General features: G+C 29.8%; 1 protein-coding gene and 1 long non-coding RNA gene across 6 annotated transcripts in view; one reads left to right on the top strand and one right to left on the bottom strand.

The window, feature by feature from the left end:
- Nucleotides 1-19,903, bottom strand: part of LOC110283197 (beta-1,3-galactosyltransferase 5) — a 123,410-nt gene that overhangs the window by 95,720 nt on the left and 7,787 nt on the right. For 2 of the 5 annotated variants that reach the window (XM_043042892.3, XM_021148001.4), the window contains exon 2: nt 8,850-8,895. The gene's annotated coding sequence lies outside the window, so the exon portion shown is untranslated. Of the gene's footprint in view, nt 1-8,849; nt 8,896-8,976; nt 9,334-19,903 lie in introns of those variants that run through there. The other 3 variants (XM_071180613.2, XM_071180614.2, XM_043042893.3) reach the window with 3 other exon arrangements.
- Nucleotides 1,739-2,967, top strand: LOC147805780 (uncharacterized). Its single transcript, XR_015428677.1, has 2 exons — nt 1,739-1,881; nt 2,884-2,967. It is a non-coding gene; the product is annotated as an uncharacterized LOC147805780 (long non-coding RNA).

Raw genomic sequence — 19,903 nt, 5'->3', positions numbered from 1 at the left:
CCTTCACAAATTTGTTAATTTTCATTATTATTTTGTTAATCGAATAAACCCTTTCCAGGGCAGAAAACAAGAAAGATGGATGTAAACGAATTAAGTTTTGTCTTCGGCAGACGATTCTTCCATTATTTGTCCGAAATTAATATTCTGCGTTCAGCAGTATAGGCTGAATACCAAATATTTGTATGTTGCATCTCTTATTTAGAAGCAGCAATTATTGTTTATTTTTTAAAATTTATTTTTTTTAATTATAATTTTACAGTGTTGAGCATCATCTTGTATGTCTTTACAATTTAAAAACTCCTTGAAAAAGTTTTTTTTTTTTTTTTTTGCAATAACGGACCCTATTTGCACAAATTCATAAAAGCGGACCCTGGTTGAAAAAATGTGAATAATTTTTTCACAATTTCACGAAAAACGGACCTTTCACAAAATGTCTGGACAGACCCCTGGTTAAACCTAACTTTAAAGACTGGCATTGATGAACATAATGAAATTTCTTTTTGAATAATATGTTCAAAATTGTAAATAAACTTAATTTATCACCAAAAAAAAAATTTTTTTTTGAGACTTTAAACCTAATTTTAAAGACTGGCATTAATGAACACAATGAAAATTTTTTTTAAAAAAATATGTTTGAAATTGTAAATGAACTTAAATAAAAATCTGACAGTAATAATTAATGTTCCTTCAAACATAAAAGAGTCCTATATAAAATTTTGATAAAGTTGTGGCCCGCCATTTGACTGGTGTTTTCAATTGCGGCCCCAGGCCTCATGTAAGTTGGAAACCCATGGTCTATCACTTAGGGTTTAACGGCCAAAAAAAAAAAAAAAAAAAAAAAAAAAAGAAGAAGAAGAAGAAATGTGGAACCGCTGGATTAATACATCGGGATCAGCAACAAACGCATTATATATAATAATGGACGCTAACTTGGAAAAAAAAATGAGAGAGAATGAAATGATCCTTTCCTCTCTTTATTGATAACAAAAACCTGACAAACAAGATTGGTTGATTGATATCTAGGGTGATTCTTCTACTTTTCTCATCAAGGGGTATGAAGGACAAGACTTCTTCCATCATCAGATGTTGTGTGAAGTTATTATTATGGAACTCTCTTGGAAAAAAGTCATTGTGTAGTTCAACTGGGAAATGTAATGCTGGTCAATGATAACAATGACTTAGAGGTAATAAGTTGATCGAGGATATAAATGCCGAAAAAGGAAGTTCAGTATATTCAATGGGTGCTTAGAAACTTGCTAAATAAAAATGAGTGCATCAAAGACGGTGAAATTTAGCAGTCAAAAAATGAGATAAGCTGAAATGTAATAAACAAAAAATAAATTTAAAATTACTGTAATAACAGTAATAATTAAGGGGCTTTCACTACAACTCCTGCTCGCTTCGTTAAGCAATCTTCACGATTGCTTTGCTATCGTTAGTAGTTTCGTGACGGTAAAAAGATTTTTATTTTATCTTTTTTTATAACCGTCGTTGAACAGCCGACCCAATTCTATGGGTTTACGACTACTAATGTTCACCTCCGTAGCCTTGTAATTTTGAACCCAATTCCTGGATCGAGTATTGGGAGAAATTTGTCTTCGTGGAGGACTTTTTGATCGAGCTAACCCGCATTTGCGTTACATGTAGAGGATGCCCACGAGACCCTCCCACGGTTAGCCTGACGGAAAGGGGACTCTAACCAACACCTACTAGAAGGTCAAGGCCTGCTGGCTGAGCGATTTCAACCCCGTGACGTCACGATCAGAAGGTAGCGTCTGTAGGCGGGTAGCTCCTCGGTGAGAACGCCATTCCTGGACGTAAACGTTATTACTTTACTATGAATGTTGTCAACATATAAAGTTTGATTAAAGAGATATCGAAGTAAGTAAAAGATGCTATTTTTATTTTACTAAAGTGTTATGTTTGATAACAATATATTTATCTCTAATATGTTGTAAATTAAGTTTGAATTCAGATTGAAACTACGTATTTAATTTAACTTTAATTGTTGTTATGTTGTGACTCGTTATTTGAGTCTCTAATGTATTTATACGTGTTACCTGATCTAATTGCATTTGAATTATGAAATAACTTAATTTAGTATTCAAATATAAAATTACAAAAGCATTCGATTGTGTTTTTTATTCATACTTCATGAGCTAAAGCATCTTAAATGAAACTAAGCGATTGAAATGGACTTAGAAATTGTTAGTACAATATTTATTGTGCTTCTGCTCAAGATTTTAAATAGCCCTAGAATTGTGATATATCTTAATTTATAAATTATACATTGCAGTATGTTTGAATTATAGATTTATAGAATGCATATTAAAATATATTAATTTTAGTAATTGGTAGTAATTAAATTTAAACACATTTTAGTAAAAAGTACCAGATATGTTTAGCTTATGAATATTGATAGAATTTACATTTGTTGATATTTAGCTACTAAATCTAATATGCCTGAGAAGAATTTTAATATAGAAGAATTTCTAAATGTACCAATATTTGGGGATAAAAATATTAGTTTTTAATACTATATCAAGGTTTGGTGTCATTGTTTACTAATAGTTCTTGCGTGCTGTTAAAATACTTTTAGAAGAAGTATTTGGAATCAAGAAAATTTTAGTAAATAAATTATTTCATTGAACGCTTATTTTAGAGATTGTTAACTATATGTAGCAGAACTTCATTTATGTTAACCAAAACTTAAGAAAATTTATTTAAGAATTCGGATAACTAAGAAAAAAATTTTTACATATTTTTTGGGAAGTAAAACAATTTTTTTTTGATTTTCATTATTCCAATGACAAATTAAGGTAGATGTTGATAAATTAATATTTTAGTTTCAGCCATGAGTCTTACTGTCTGTTTATTTTTCAGGCATCAAGCATGGTTTTAAGTTTGTTGCTTTATCTTGTGCCCAGGGAACTATGATGATAATCTTAAAAAGTCAGTATCTTGGTTTCTACAAGACACACAGCTGCAGCTATTGTTATGTGATTCATTTATGCAAAAAATATTTATAATTTGTTTTTAACTAAGAATATTTGCTTAAATTTCTAAAGATTTATTGTAATGTTTAAATTAACAAGGATTATCACTTTTGCTTTCCAAAAGTAGATTGTTTTTCATCACCCCTTTTAAAAATAAATATATAATTATTATTGTTTATTGTAAAATGATTAATTACGTCAAGACTTTTAAAAATAAATATTTAATTATTATCATAAATTGTAAAATAAATAATAGGAAGGTCATAGGAATTAAAAGCTTCAATTTAATCTAAAATGTTTAAAAGTTTTAAAACTGCATTGTAAATAATAGTCTTTTTTTTTCATGAACTTCTTGTTTACTTTTAAAACTTAACTTAGTTTTAATTATTGGGTGATGTAAGGCAACTACTTGCATTATTTACATTATATTTTGTGGTACATCTCATAAGAAAACTACAATTTTGTTTTCGCTAGTATATATTTCTTATCATCCTCTAAATATAGTTCAAAGTTCCATAAGTACGAGATATTTGTGTTTTTTTTTTTTCGAAAAGGAAAATTTAGTTGACAATTTATTTAACTCCAGATTTAATTTAAAGTATAGAATGGTATTTAAAAAGTAAGTGGAATATTTTAGATTATGTATAGAAATTTCTGCATTTCATTCAATATTTTATTTAATTTACTATCCTTTTTCATTTTCTTCCTTCGAATAAACAACAAGTTTTTAAAATATGTTGTTACCAGAGCAAAAGTGTCGGGTAATTTGAATGGTTCATATATGATAAAGTATTTAATAACTACTATACAATCATTAGTAATTTACTGTTATATTTTTACATGTATATTAACAGTTTTATCAACTATCAGCATTTTCAAAAAAGATAGTTTCATTAACATGGACGGTAAAATACAGTATGTAATCAAATATTTTGAATTATCCATGAAATTTTTTTAGCCAATTTTTGTTTGCCTTCTGGGGTTATGTTTTAAAATAAAATGTAGGGCTATACATTTGCCTGCTGTACAATCATTAGTAATTTATTGTTTTGCTTTTACAGTATATTAACAGTTTTATCAACTGTCAGCATTTTCGTAAAAGATTGTTTCATTAGCATACACGGTAAAATACAGTATGTAAGCAGATATTTTGAATTATCCATGAATTTTTTTTACCAAATTTTTGATTGCTTTCTGGGGTTATATTTTAAAATAAAATGCTTGGAAATTCGGTCATTTAAAAATATATGACATTTGCCATATATTTTCTTCAGAAGTATAGATACTGGTGATAATCTTGAAATTGCAAGTAATGATATAATTTAATAAGTAAAAATTTCATTCATTATTTATATTGGTGTACTTTTTATGCTCCTGTTATTTTATTAAGGGAAGAGATTAATAGATAATGGTCAGTATATAAATTTGATGTATTATGGTAGAGTTTTCTAGATATTTTGCTGTCTTGTATGTCGAGATGGTATACTGGGAATTTTAGTCAGAAAAAATTTACAGTCTTGACCTTTTTCCCAATTTGCACCCATGACTATAATGAAATTATATTGATAAAGTAAAATGTTAGGATATTTGGTCATTTAAAAATATATGACAATTACAGTATGTTTTCTTCAGAAGTGTGGTAATCTTGAAATCGCAAGTAATGATATAATTTAATAAGTAAAAATTGCTTTCATTATTTATACTGGTGTACTTTTTATGTTTCTGTTATTTTATTAAAGGAAGAGGTTGACAAATATTTTTTGTTCAGTATATAAATTGGATATATTATGGTAAAGCTTTCTAGATATTTTGCATATGTCTTGTATGTCGAGGTGGTAAGTTGGAAATTTTATTCAGAAAAAAATTTCAATCTTGGCTTTTTTCCTCAACTTGCAAGCATGATTATAATGAAATTATATTAATAAAATAAAACATTTTCAAGGTTCCAAATTTTTGTTTGTCATATGGAGTTATGTTTTAAAATAAAATGTTTGGAAATTTGGTCATTTAAAAATATATGACAATTACAATGTTTTCTTCAGAAGTATAGTAATCTTGAAATTGCAAGTAATGATATAATAATTGATATATGTTTGAAAATAAAATTTTTAAAAATTTTATTTGCTTTTGTATACATATTTTCTCTTCACTGATTTAAATAAAGATTTTGTTCTATATATATGTTTGTGTCATTATTTTAAAGCATACTTATACTTTATGATAAAATTAATCTTCATATACTTAATTACCTCATTCATAATGTTCTAGTCTATATCATCAAAGTAATGATTCAGCTTATTTAATAACTCACATAAAATCATTTTTAACACATGTATGTAAAACAGAAGAACATAGAAAGAAATTAGACCGACAGATGCTAATTTGTCAATTTACTGCAGTAAGTAAAAAAATTTCAGAATAATTATATAAATTGGCTATAAATATTTCAAAGGTTTATAAAGGATAAACATTTGCTTTTATTTTCTTAAGTGTTCTTTTCAATAACATTTTGTTTCCATCAATGAATGTTAAGTAATAATTTTCAATTCTTAGGAAAATATTTTTATTTTTAATCAATTGATATTTATTTAATATGATTGATTACTCTTAAAATAGTTTAAAATAGAAATTTATTCGTAAAAAAAGGTTTGGATTAAATCTTATGAAAGTAATCCAAAAAAATTTTTAAAAACTAATCTAAGATTTATTACTGAGTTAATTTATTTATTTTTCATCATGATTTTTTCCGTCTTTTGGCTCATTTTAAATTTATTATTTTAAGGCAAGGATTATATATACACAATTATTTAGATCATAAAAAATTTTGATTCTTATTTTTAACTTATAAAAATGAAAGAAAAAACAATAAATCGAATAAAACTAATAAGGAATCGACTATCCTCATATCTTCACAACCTCCTCTGATCACTTTGAAGGTAGAAAACAGCAACGCTCTTTTCTGCCTTCTGATCGTGACGTCACAAACAAGCTCCCAGGCCTTCTACTCTAGGTGGTTGTGCCTAACACATGATATTTCCACTGAGGATATTTCACGTCAGCACAGTGGTCGATGCAAGCCGGATGTGGAATTCGTATCGACTGGGATTCGAACCCGGTTTGCATCATTGAAAGGCGAACACTCCATCCTCTGAGCCATCGCGGCTCTGAAAAAATTGTTACGACAAGATTAAAAGATGCCAAAAGTTTTTATTCTATGAATATAGATTTGGTTAGATCACTGATTTTCGAATATTGTTCCATAGAGCCCTAGGGTTCCGTGGAAGAGTAAAAGGGAGTTAAGAATGTTTTTAACTTCACACACAGTAATGATTTTTGAAACCTTATTTATATTTAAATCGAATCAATAAACAACTATTTATTCAATAGTTCGGCTGTCTTTATAAAATTATTTTAAGTAAAATTGCAATAAATTTTTTTAAAAAAGAAAATTAATTTTTTCTGATAACTACAGCGTGAATACATTATGAGAAAGCGCTTTTCAAATGACATAAAACTACTAAATTCGTATATAAAAAATATGTAAAAATTTTCAACGTTTATACAGGTCTTTTAGCTTTCATTTTAACAAAAATGAAGTGGCTCATTTGTATATTCATTCATGATTTCATTTTCGCTTATGAATATACCCCCAAAATAAATTTAAAACTGAAGTAGATACAGCTCCAGGAGTGAGAATTTAAGATTATTAATTAAAAAATGATAATAAAATTGTATGTGTTTTTTTTGGGGGTTTTTTTTTTTTTTTTTTTTGTTCAAAAATATGTTCAAGTAGTGTTTTATTGGTTAATACGCGCGCATTTGTTGATTGACTGATTGTTGGATTCACATAAAATATATTAAAGAAGTAAATACAACGTATTAAAAGGTAAATTTTCTGTACCATGGGAAACCGTTAACTAAATATCTGGATCACAAAATGTTGTATAATAAGGCAATACCATACAATAACTGTATACAATAAAAAATGCTAAAGATAACTGGTTTTTTTGCTTATCAGTTATGTAATTTTCCTGTCGAATGAAAATGCACGAAACGACGAGATGACAATCTTTTTATAACAAATAGAAAAAATATATAAAAACAAAAAAAAACTTTTTCCTTTTTTTTAAATAAAAAAAATAGAAAGTATTATCTTCATAATTTCAAAATTTTTATTTTTTTTTTCATTAATAAATTAAACAAGTTCTTGCACTGACTATTTCTGGAATAAGTCAAGCATGTATTAATGAAAGATGATTGCCATAGTTAGAATTTTATTGCTAAATATTTTGGGATGAATAAATATTAAACGGCATTAAGTTACAAAATGTAATTTATAAAAATTGTAATATTGAAATCATTCGTCTATGAAGATGGAATATAATGCATTATCTTTTCTCTACAGAAACGAGGGTGGATATTTCTAAAAATAATATAAATTGATCTCAATGAGATTTGTTCAGAGAAAAAAAAAAGCACAGAGCTAAGAAAAGTTTTCATTTGACCCACTTGGCATAGTTTCCTAAAATTTGAAACAAATAAATTGATTTTTCACAAAATTGGCAAAGATTTTCCTCGTAAAATAATTTTTTTAAGACTAAATGTGCAGTTTTGTATTTTTAAAATAAATAAAAAACTAACCTGGGAATCTATTTCCACTGACATAAGTATTACTTGTAAATTCTTTATAAAGATATTCAAATAACAATTCAATATTCTGGAAATAAACGACCAACACTTCATAAAAATAAAAAATCATTTCCTGCAATAACCAAAGCTTACCAAATTTATGAAATGTTAGCAAAAACAGGGGCGCCGCGAACTTACATTTTAGACAGGGAGGATTCGTTATTTATCGAATAAGATTTCAATTATAATCAAATCTTTTTCTTCTTTTTTTTCTTCTCCTTGAATTAAGCATTAAACTTTTTGGCCTTACGGAATTTAATCTGCAATAATTAAATACTTCAATACAACAAGCAATAATACAAGTTTGGATCCCTTAATGCTAATTTTACTTTTTGCGTCCTTCGCCCATACACCGAGAACTTTTTAAGCGAATTGAAAAAATTTTGCACAAAATTATAAAGTTCGTTTACCCCAAGATAATTCCACGAAAAAAGAAAATTTCAGAATATATTTTTTATTTTATTTAATAATAGCCTAAAATTTTCACAACATTTTAAAGTATTTAATTTTGCATGGCAAAATATAAAATTTGAGCGAAGTTGAATTTTCAACAATTTCTTCATTTTAACACTTTTTTACGTACTTTGAATTCTATGCATGCATGCATACTTAAACATTGGGAGGGCCGCATTGCGGTCCCCAAATAGTGTGGGCTAATTTGTATATAATTAATTTCTTTGGTATAGTACTATAGTACATTATTTTTCTTGTCTTAGACACTATTTTTTAAAAACAGTTTTCTCTAAGAGTCAAATTATTTGCCGAAAGCAAATTTTTGAAATTTACTGATGTTTTCGAGACTTACTAGCATATTATGACATTCTCAAAAGATTTCTAATTCCAATTTCAACTTCTTCGGTAAATAAAACAAATGCCTAAATCTGCAGAATGTTAGGGGGGGAAAATTGCCTAACTCCTCGACATATGTAAGCAAATTTTTACATCCTTTGTAAACTATACAATTTTAAACTGCAAAATACAAAATTTTATTCTATCGAATAGTTTTTAAGTTATATAATTTTTAAAAAAAAAAAATCACATTTTTGAATTTATATTTGTCTAGAACTATTCCACCTATTTTGTTCGAATCATCTACTATTTCATCCAAAATTACTTTGTTTATAACGGAATAATTATTTATAACGATAATGGTAATTAACTTACTTAATATGAACTAGGAGACTATGCTGCCAGTTATTTCCATCTGATCCTGAAAAAAAGAACAATTTTATTCCAAACTCTAATTTAATCTAAAATCTAATTTAAGTACTTTAACATAAATTTATATCACATTCACAAATCCCAACTAAGTTTACTGATCATAAGGTAAACATATAGTATTCGTAACACAAGATACACATATTGCACTCATATATCACAAGAAAAACAAAACGCACAAACAATTGATACATATATCGCACACAGCGACAAAAATTGAAAGCGTACCAATTCTGTACAATACACTGTGCGATAAAATAAACTCAGACCAAGTTATTGCATCATAGAATAGGAGTCAACTATTTTATTTTTCTGTTTTTTTTTTTTAACTATGTCAAGCAAAAGATCTGCGATTTTACTGTTGTTTATGTGAGGAAAACGATAATGTGAAATCGTTTGTTTGCTCTGTACACAAAAGTTTCGACTCTCTAAAAGCAATCGCTAGGGCGGAAATGGAATAGATTAAAGGTAACTTACAATCTATTGCTTGCGACCAATGGGATAGATTAAAGGTAGCTTCTGACCATAAGACTTACGGCCCACTGCTGAGAATTTCAATAAGCGCTTGAGCATTTGCGTAGCGACAATTAAATTATTTTATTTTATAACCGTTGGCAATTAAATTATTTTATCATCTAGTTTTGGGTTTAAGACTACCGAAGTTCAACTCCGTAGCCTTCTAATTTTCACAATCCAGAGAGGACAATGAAACTCCTGGATTAAATATTGGATGAAAAAAATTAACTTATTAAAGCTCTTCTCCTAATATTGATAATTTATTTATTTTTAATGAAGGTAAATTAAAATTGTTTGTCGCGTTTTTATGTCGCTCTTGTATAAGCACTGTAAGTGATTTCATAAAATGCAATATTGACTGCTAGATGATGTTACAGACAATCTTATGCTCCATAGCGTTCAAGTGCTCTGTGTCAATTTTTTTTAAAAAAAATATGCAATGTTATTTCGGGATTAAAGCAAAAATTTTTTCGAGGTCCCTCTGTGATTGCAAGTTGAGGACTATCAAAGAGAGAAGATTATGAGTATTTTACAGGAAATTAAGAAACAAAATAATTAAAAGAAATTAAGTAACGTGAAAAAACTAAATAGTAAGAAGAAAAATTCTGCTTTAACCGAAAATTATTAAAAGAACTTGGTAGAGTTCGTTAGATCGAAGGGAATACCGAACCTACAACCTGTCATCAATCACATCCAGATATTCCTTTGGCTCTCTCGGAAATTAGCTGTAACCGACTGCAAGATACAGATGTCATTTTTGTTATCGCGCACTTTTTCCCAGCATACATATATATATATATATATATACATACAGTGGTCTGTCTAGACATTTTGTGTAAGGTCCGGTTTTCGTGAACTTGTGAAAAAATTACACACATTCTTTCAACTAGGGTCCGCTTTTATGAATTTGTGCAAATAGCGTCCGGTTATTGCAAAAAAAACTTCTTCAAGGAGTTTTTAAATTGTAAATAGATACAAGATTATGCTCGGCACTGTAAAATTATAATTTAAAAAAAATTAATTTTCAAAAGTAAACAGCAATTGCTGCTTCTAAATTAGAGATGCAACTTACAAATATTTGGTATTTAGCCTATACTGCTGAACGCAGAATATTCATTTCGGACGAATAATGGAAGAATCATCTGCCGAAGAAAAAACTTAATTCGTTTACATCCATCTTTCTTGTTTTCTGCCCTGGGAAGGGTTTATTCGATTAACAAGACAATAATGAAGATAAACAAATTTATGAAGGGTCCGATTAAAAGAAAAATCATTTTGTGAAGGGTCCGTTAACGGACCCAAATTTGTTCTAAACAGACCCCTGTTATATATCCATGAAATCATAAAGTACTACTATTACTCAGTGTGTTATACACTTTTTTTGTATTTTAATTTATTTTAAGTTAGTCACTCAGTTCTGTGACTGTATATTTTTCCGGAAAATAAAACTTTTATATTTGTCTTCTGATTGTTATGATGTTGTCTTTGGTTCCAGGAAATGCGAGAACGTTATATCTAGTTCCTACAAACTATTTAGAATGTCTGGAAAATGTGAAAGTCAACACGTACTTATTCCAACTGCCATACAATATATAATAATAAATTATCACAAAAGAAAATTTAATTTTCAAAAACATGCCTTTTTTATCAATTAAAAGAATATCACATTTATATAAAATCAATATTAAATATTGAAGCAACCGGCACGAAATTTTCCGATTCCAATAAAAACTACACAATATTATTTCAGAAAATCGACAAAACCATCCTATTTGTTACAGTTATATTGGTAACTAATTTAGGGAGGAAGTAGGAGCAATAAATTTTACCTTCTGGTAAATAAAAAAAAAAGGGAAATATCTAACTTCAACAAAAGGAAATTGATTACAAGCATTCGAAAACAGATTCATTTTTTGCTGATTTTTATGAGCTCCGATAATGCAGCAATACAATAACGTTTTTGGATATTAAAATATTAGACCACAAAAGCTTTTCATTTTCTCATAACTGGTGTTTTTCTCCATATTGATGTTGTGCACCATTTTTAGAACAAACATAGGAGGATCTGGCTAAAATAGGCTAAACTTAACCTAAACAGTTATGAGCAACTGTTACAAACTCACAGCAGTTATGATAGTAACATATTATTCACAAAAAAAGCATAATTTCATGCGACTGCAAAGCCTTCGAAAACTTGCACTTTAAGCAATACGATTATTTTAAACTAGATTAAAAGATATTAAACTTTTTTTAAAAATCGCAAAATTGTCAACTTTTTTCCACCTAGATGAAAATTATCTAAGTCACTACCATATTCTCAGTTTTGCAAATATTTATGAGCCCAAGTAATGCAGCATTGGAGTAAATTTTTAAATATTAAAAAATTAGACCACAAACTATTTTCATTTTCACAAAACTGTGGCTTTTCTTCCTGTTGACGCTTTGCGCCAATTACAAAATAAGCCTAGACAGAGCTGGTTTTAGATCGGCTAAACTTGACCTAACAGTTGCCAACAGTAGCTATAAAGCAGGGGTCCCCAACCCTATGCCCGTGGGCGCCATGGTGCCCGTCGATCGATCTAGGTGCGCCCGCTGCTCAACGATAAAATATTTCAGTTTTCCATTTTCCCAATAAATGCTATGCAAATACATACTGAAGTACGCTGGCTCAGTAAAGGTAAAGTACTTGAATAGATTTCTACATACAATTGGAGAAATAGAAAATTATCTTGCAACCAAAAATCAAACATTTTTAGAACTAAGAAATCCTCTTTGGCTAGCAGATTTGTCTTCCATAACGGACATAAGGGAAAAACTAGATTATTTAAACTTGGAGCTGCATGGAAAGGACAAACATAAAGCAAAAATGATAGAGGCTGTTAACTCGTTCAGAGCTAAGCTAGTTTTGTGGATATCACATTTGAAAATGAAGTCTCTTGTGCATTTTCCAAACATGAGAAAATTGATAGGTGACATCAACCTCCAATTGCTTAAAGATCAATTTGCGCTTTCAGCAATTTAATATCATCGAGCCTTTGATAACTTTTTTGTTAATCCTTTTACCAACCAAATAAACGTAAACGTAATAGCAACATACATTTCAGAATTTCTTCAAGTAAAGCGAGAAGAATTGGAGATAGAAATTTTGGATCTCCATTGGATGACATTATCCTCAAAACTATTATATCACATTAGAAATTCTGGAATATATTTGAAGGACTAAATTACATTCTTAAAAAGAGCATCATATTCTCCCAATTATGTAGCGCTGGTCAGCGAAATGCCGTGCCAAACACCACATGCCACTGTATTTTATAATTAATTTTTATACTTCGTATGTTTTGAATGCAATTTAGTAATCGTTTATTTTACACAAAAATATTAACTGCATTCATATGCTAAATTAATTTTTGAAATTTAATTGTTTGTGCACTATATGTAGTGTGTATTATTACCTATGTCTACCAATAATAAATTTATCTTGAAAAAATAAATGGTGCCCGCCATTCGACCGATATTCTGGTATTTGCTCTTAGGTACAAAAAGGTTGGGGACCACTGCTATAAAGAATAGCATATGATTCGCAAAAAAGCATCATTTCATATTACGACGGAGACTTCGCAAAACGGCCGTAATTTTATCGAACGAAATTTTTTTTTTTTTTTCAGAGATACCCCTTGCCCTTCCGTTGGCGCCACTTCCACGGTTGATGCATGCCAGACGAATTCTAAAGAAAAAGAATTCATCACCTGAGCGCAGAGTAAAACAGTAACCCTAGTTAGGAAAAAAAAAAGAATAAAAAGATAAATGTTTTTGTATGCAGAACAAGTTTAGTAAGTGAACGGATGAGTGAATCTCCGGGCTCAATGTCAATAATATATTCTAGAATACCAATGTTATCACCGCCACGGTTCGCTTTTGTTTCGTGTCTACAAGTACTGGGCAGGTGAAAAACTTCTATCTGGATAGTTAGGGTGCCGGTGTATTAAGGAAAAAATTCAATAAGTCTGAAATTTCAATCCTGTATGAGAATCGGGGAAGGGTTAGCTATCTTTTTCAGAGATCCAGCACCCAATATATTAAATTCCATTTAGAACAAAATTATCCCTTCGAAAATAAATTTTTTTTATCCGTTTTTAGAAAGCTATTATCTATGTAAATGTTTATGATTTACTCTCGTTAATCGGAGTTTTTTTAATTGCAACAGCGATGCCAACTGCTCCGGACACGACAAAATAATTTTAAAAAAAAACAAGTAAATAACTACAAACTAAATTTAGCAAATATTTTATGATTTTTGCTTACTTTTTAAAAGGTATAGCATGACATAACTACTATAAAGTGGTGAATTATATAAGCCTACGAATTATTTAGAAATAGTGGTGGATAAAAATCTACTAAATTGAATTTATTAAACCAAGAATCACAATAGATAAACTACGACTTAAAAATGCTGTCCGGCATCACTATTACAATGAAAAATTATAAAAAAGGCAAGAAATTGGATACAAGCAAACTTATGTATGGCATGTATTGCAGAATGGACTAGCGTGAAATGGTACAAAGAATAAAGAGGCGGTCAGTCATTCAAATCAAATTTAATAATAATCAAATTCAATCAAATTTAATAATGATAAACAATAAAAATAAACAATATGATGGTGATATATATAGATAGATATATATTAAAGTCGGTCTTGACGTAAAATCCTGTAGATCAAACAGCAAGGGGAAAACAAGAAAAATGGAGTAATTACAAAAATTCTTCTTGCAAGCGTTACTTTTTGTTAGCTTGCTTTCGTCAAAAATGGTATTATACTAAAAGGCAATAAGCTACACCGTCTGGAATATTATTTAAGTCATAGATCTACTCTGAACCGGCTGCGACAAAAATATCGGAAGGACATTAACACCGAACTTTCATCATAGAGTGAAACAATAAGGAAATGCCCTGTTGTTAGGAATAAAAGATAATCAAGACCAAAAAGTTGCTTTTTCTTCCCTCACACTGTAACGATTGTTGTCTGTCGTTGTTGCTATTTAATAACCGTCGTTGAACTGCCGACTCGATTTTGAGTTCACTACTACCAATGCTCAACTCCATAAACTTGAAATGTTGAGCCCAATCCAGAATACAGGGGAACTCTTGGATCAAGAATTAGGGAAAATTTGTCTTCGTTGAGGATTTGTTTGATAGAACTAAACCGCATTTGCGTTACATGGAGAGGAAAATAACACGAAAACATCCCCCGGTTAGTCTGACTGCATGGGAACTCTAACCCATGATCCGTCTACTACTAAGAACATTATACGTCAGCAGTGTGATGGATGCTAGTCTTGTGCGAAGTTTCAATCGACCAATCATTGCTGGGATTCGAACATAGTTCACCTCATTTGAAGGAGAACGCTCTCTATAACCTGGGCCACCACGGCTCCATTAGACTTCCATTTCAATTCATTGCCTGCCACACAAGTAATAACTAATCAGTATCGTGAATGATTGCAGCGCCCTCTTTCAGTCAGGCAGAAATTCATAACAGCATATAAATTATATATCTTATCATTTGAGTCTAGTGGATTTTGTTTCATTGGGCAAAATAAGAAGAAATTCAACATAAATATACAATGAATTAAAAAATTTTATGTTTTTAAAAATGTCTAAAAAAAGTTTAAAAAAATTAAGTAATTAAATTTTTTTAAAGAAAAACTATTTCATAACTTTCTGAGCTACAGATTTATTAGTAAAGATGACATTTTCTGCCATTAGTTAAACCTAAGAATTTAAGAGGATATACAGAAATATCCTAGCTGTGCATAAAAATGAAAATTGTGTACTGCCGTGCAATCAACGACAGCGACAACAATTGAGATTTCTATATACTTGGTATTTCTGTATAATAAGCTAAATTAAATGGCAGAATACTAGCAGCATTATTTATTTGAAACGCATAAATCAATGCACGTAATGAAATGTGCAATATTATAATGTTATGTTTGCTGCAGAACTAAACCATAAAATACATTCGAACAGAGAGGGGGATGCAAGAATGTTGCAAAAGCGATTCATTGCCCCCCTTCCCAATCGACCCTCTCATGCAACTACAATAAAGGGTCTCAGCAATTTTAAGTAGCATTCCACATATTCACGTACAATAGGAGAGAAGAAAAAGAAAAAAAATTAGTCCCAAGAGCTTTTGTTCAAATAATCGGATTTTAAACGCCAATTTTAATGGTTCAAGGACTTAATCAGTCACGAAAATGAACTATCTCTAGACCACACCATTTTGTCGACAGGTTTTAAGTCACTTTAAAAACTTGACCATCAGAATACGTAAGATAATTTCCCTTTTCGCGTATTTTTAAGCGAATCAAATAATTAAATATATAATTAAAAACTGAGAAGATAAATAAATTGAGAGTAAAAATTAATTTTTTTGGGCGGGGGCAAGCATTCACACCGAACCACGGTTTCATAAATATTTTCCATAAGCTATCTGTGAATTTTTTAATTTATAACTAGGTACAAATTTTTTTCGTGAACGATATTCAGATTTCTAGGTATTCTTATATTTAATTAACTTTTTAATCTAAAATATATGCTTTGACTTTGGATAAAAAAAATAATAATTTCATTCGAATTTTTCCAAAAAAAAAAAAAAAAAAAAAAAAAAAACAATACTATTAAGCATAATTTAAAAACATTCACTTTTATCTAAGTTCTTATAAGTCACAGTGCAGGCCAGTAATAACCCATGAGTTTCTCATGCCTGCGATAATGAGTTTATTAGAAAAATACTGAGTTTCACGTAGAATTTTGAACTCGTAAGAAGAAAACTAAGAAAAACATCGTGAAAGAAGACCTTGGAAGAATTCCATAACTAACCTTGATTAAGAGGAACACCTTCACTGTCAACAAACTTAGTTGTATGCACACGCCATAAACTTGGAATTAGATAAATAAGATGATCTCAATTCCGAACGTGTTCTTTATTATTAACCTCGCCATTGAAGAAGAAAAAATAATCAAAATTACTGGAAATCCAGTAGCAGAATGAAAAAGATTGTTATTGTATGATTCCAAAAACCCTACACATCATTTTCCTTGTAAATATCGTTTTAAAAAGTAACATATTTATATCAGACTTCTTGTAAAGGAACTCATAATTTTGTAAATTTGTAAAAAAAAGATTCTTTGAAAAATTCAAAGAAACAAGGGGCCTGCTCCGGCTTTTCGTGAATCTAAAGTTACCGTAAGATTCAAGCTTTGTCTCGGTTGCCGAATCTAAAATTACGGTCGATTATTGTTAAAATAAGGCCGAGTTGTTGGAGGAAAATACAAAATTTCTGTCTTTCATGAAGTTTAAAAATTAAGTGAGGATGCCGATGTGAATCTTAAAAATTTTAAGGAAATCTAAGGTTGTTAGATTCAGTATTTTGTTGGTTTGACCCATAATGTTACATCCTATGCATAATTTTATTTTATTTTATAATCGTCGTAGAACAGCCAGCCCAAATTTGGGTTTACAACAACTAATGTGCAACTACTTTAGTAATTTTGAACCCAATCCAGAGAACAAGGAAACTCCTGGATCAGTACCCCCAGTGTTAAGATTTGTTATGGGAACATACAGGACTTTGTGTCCCGACAGATTTAACGTGAATCAGTCACCATTTACTACGCGGGGAGTCATCGGCCGGCCCGGGATCGAAACCACGAACTCTTGCACATGGGCCCAGACTATCCCGGCCGGCCGGTAACTTTTGCAGTAAACAAAGTTTACATTTTAATTCCTTTTTTACAAAATTTCGATTAGAATACTCTTTAAGAATATTTCGTGTTCATAACGGTTGCCCTCTGAAATTATTCGAAATTTTTTTTTTCTAGAATTCAACTATTATTCCACATTTGAAATTTTTCCATACGTAATTTTTTTGCTACGTTTTTTAAATTTGCTTCTTAAATTTTTTTTTTTTTTAAATAAAGGGATTTTAATGTCTCACGTAAGCATTGCTCATACATTCCCGCTCTTTGCCAGCAAGAATAAGCAAATCACAAACCCCTTCCCCCCACGTTTAGTGCTTACGTATATTTTCGAACAGCCACTCTTAAAAACTTTTATCCGAAAAATTTTTAGAATTAAATTTATTTAAAATTTATAGTGTCTAGTACTTTTTAAAGGGCAACATTACGTTTAGATATTTCTCGTTAATGCAAAGGTTAGTTGCAATCAACAGTTGGCGAAAACTGATATGCAAAAGGAACGCAAAATGATTCACGGTATTATTTACACAGTGATTTGAAACCGCCACTTATCTCTCTGAACCAGGGATTAGTCATTGGCAAAAAATTTTTCTAATGACCTCTTGTTATCTGCGTCGAACTAACTACCGGATTAAGTGCTGATGCGTTCTAAATTATGCATGTTATTTCAAACGCAAGATTAAATTCCTAAAAACCAAAAAACTTTTCCTTTATTAAAAATATTGAAGAATTTACTCAGTTCAGAACTTATGAAATAAATTAAATTTTTAAAATAAATTTTTAATTGAAAAATATAAGATAAGATACCAAAAATAAATTTAAAAAATCAACAACAACAAAAAACTTTGAAATGAAATACATATTCAAAAGTGGTAAGTTACAAATTTCGGATTTGTAATCTTGTAAATAACACATTAAACAGCTCAGTTATATAGAACTTGTAAAACACTTGAGGAGCAATAAGTTATTTAAGCCTAATAAACATTTCTAAACAATATTCGGTCGCGGGAACAAAATGGTTAGAAAAACGGGTTGGGAGGGCCTGCGGTTTAGTTCTAACTCCGCTATAAGACCGGAGTACATGAACATGTACATCTTTCGTAATGAAAATAAGAGATTTCGCAAAAAACCAAGTAAAAAACTCTACGCTAAGGTAGCGAAATACCATTTTAACTTTGACCACAAAATCAAACAAACATTTACAATGAATGTAGACTATTTCTTTAAAGCTGTGGCAAGATGCTTTGCTCTACGTAAAACTGCGGATCTGTGAGCAGAAAAATTTGGTAGATTATAGATTTCGATGAATTCAGCGATAAAGAATGCGGCTTATTATTATTAATAATGTTTAAAAGAATATTATTGTAATTCGATTGATTATTTATCCTTGTCCACGTTTTTAGTTTGAAGAATGGCTTAAACAGAACAACATTTAACAGCTATAAGCAGCGTGCTCGTATAGTTTGTCTACGGTAAGAACTGCCCCCGCCACAAAGCCTGAGGCCGTCTGCTGCTTCGGAAACAAGAATAGCGCATTTCAGGAAGGGTAGCTTCTCTTCATTCTAAGGCTAACGCAATAGACCGAAAAAGATTCCCTTTCTCTCGCCGTCAAAAATCCGTCTTAAACAGTGACCCCACACCCCTACTTGAAATAGTTATACCTCGCTAAAATAGTCACCGCCATGGGTCCAGACGAATGGCTAGGGAAGTTCTTACTTTAGACAAACTATAGCTTTGTCTTTGTAGCGTAAATCACGGCAACATAACGTAAAGATACGAAGTATAATAACGCGAGCATGCGCAGTTGCTTTAATCTTTCGTACGGAAGCTAACGTAAAAGAGCGAAGTCTCTCTAAAATATTACAATTACTTCTTTTTTGAATAGTTCAATTTACATGTAATTCAAAAGGAAAATATTATTAATATATCATTACTACTTCAAACTATTACTGAAAAAATAAAAAAATAAGGAAGTACACTGTTATTTTCCTTTAAAAAAGTTCTTTTTTTAAAGAAAAATTTATCGTTTGCATTATTATATTTAAATTACGCTTTACATTACTATCGTTGAAATTGTTTAAAAAAAAAAGGTTCGTAATAAATGTTTGCATTGATGGTAACATATATCTTTATGAACAAGATTGCTAATGGTGTGTTATGAGGCGGAAACAATTTTTGGCGGTAATTAATCAAACATCTGAAGGTCTCGAGGCAAAGCCATACTATTTCCAAATGTGACATTTTATCATCAATGTGTTCCCCATTATTGTATAAAAACTTTTATCAGCAAATATTATAAATTTTACTAACCGAAGAATTATTATTCGTTAATTCATTTCTATACGTACAAGATAAACGTTTTATAACGTATAAAAACGGTTAAAATTAGAAGAAAATGAATCAACTTCACCGTTCGAATTACTTTGCCAGTTTTCAATACGAATTATTCAAGACTCTTATCAGCAAATATTATTCATGTAAATTTTATTAACCGAAGAATTATTACTTGTTAATTCGTTTTAACTAGTAAACGGTTAAAATTAGAACGGAACAAAACGAAAATCAACTTCACCGGTCGAATCAATTTGCCAGTTTTCAATACGAATTATTCAAGACTCTTATCAGCAAATATTATTCATGTAAATTTTATTAACCGAAGAATTATTAGTTGTTAATTTGTTTTAACTAGTAAACGGTTAAAATTAGAACAGAATAAAACGAA

This window comes from Parasteatoda tepidariorum, chromosome 8, assembly GCF_982258835.1.
Source record: "Parasteatoda tepidariorum strain Cologne lab strain chromosome 8, Ptep-v5.0, whole genome shotgun sequence".
Taxonomy (NCBI): domain Eukaryota; kingdom Metazoa; phylum Arthropoda; class Arachnida; order Araneae; family Theridiidae; genus Parasteatoda; species Parasteatoda tepidariorum.
Note: the sequence above shows the minus strand (reverse complement) of the source record. Positions and strands in the feature narration are given on the sequence as shown.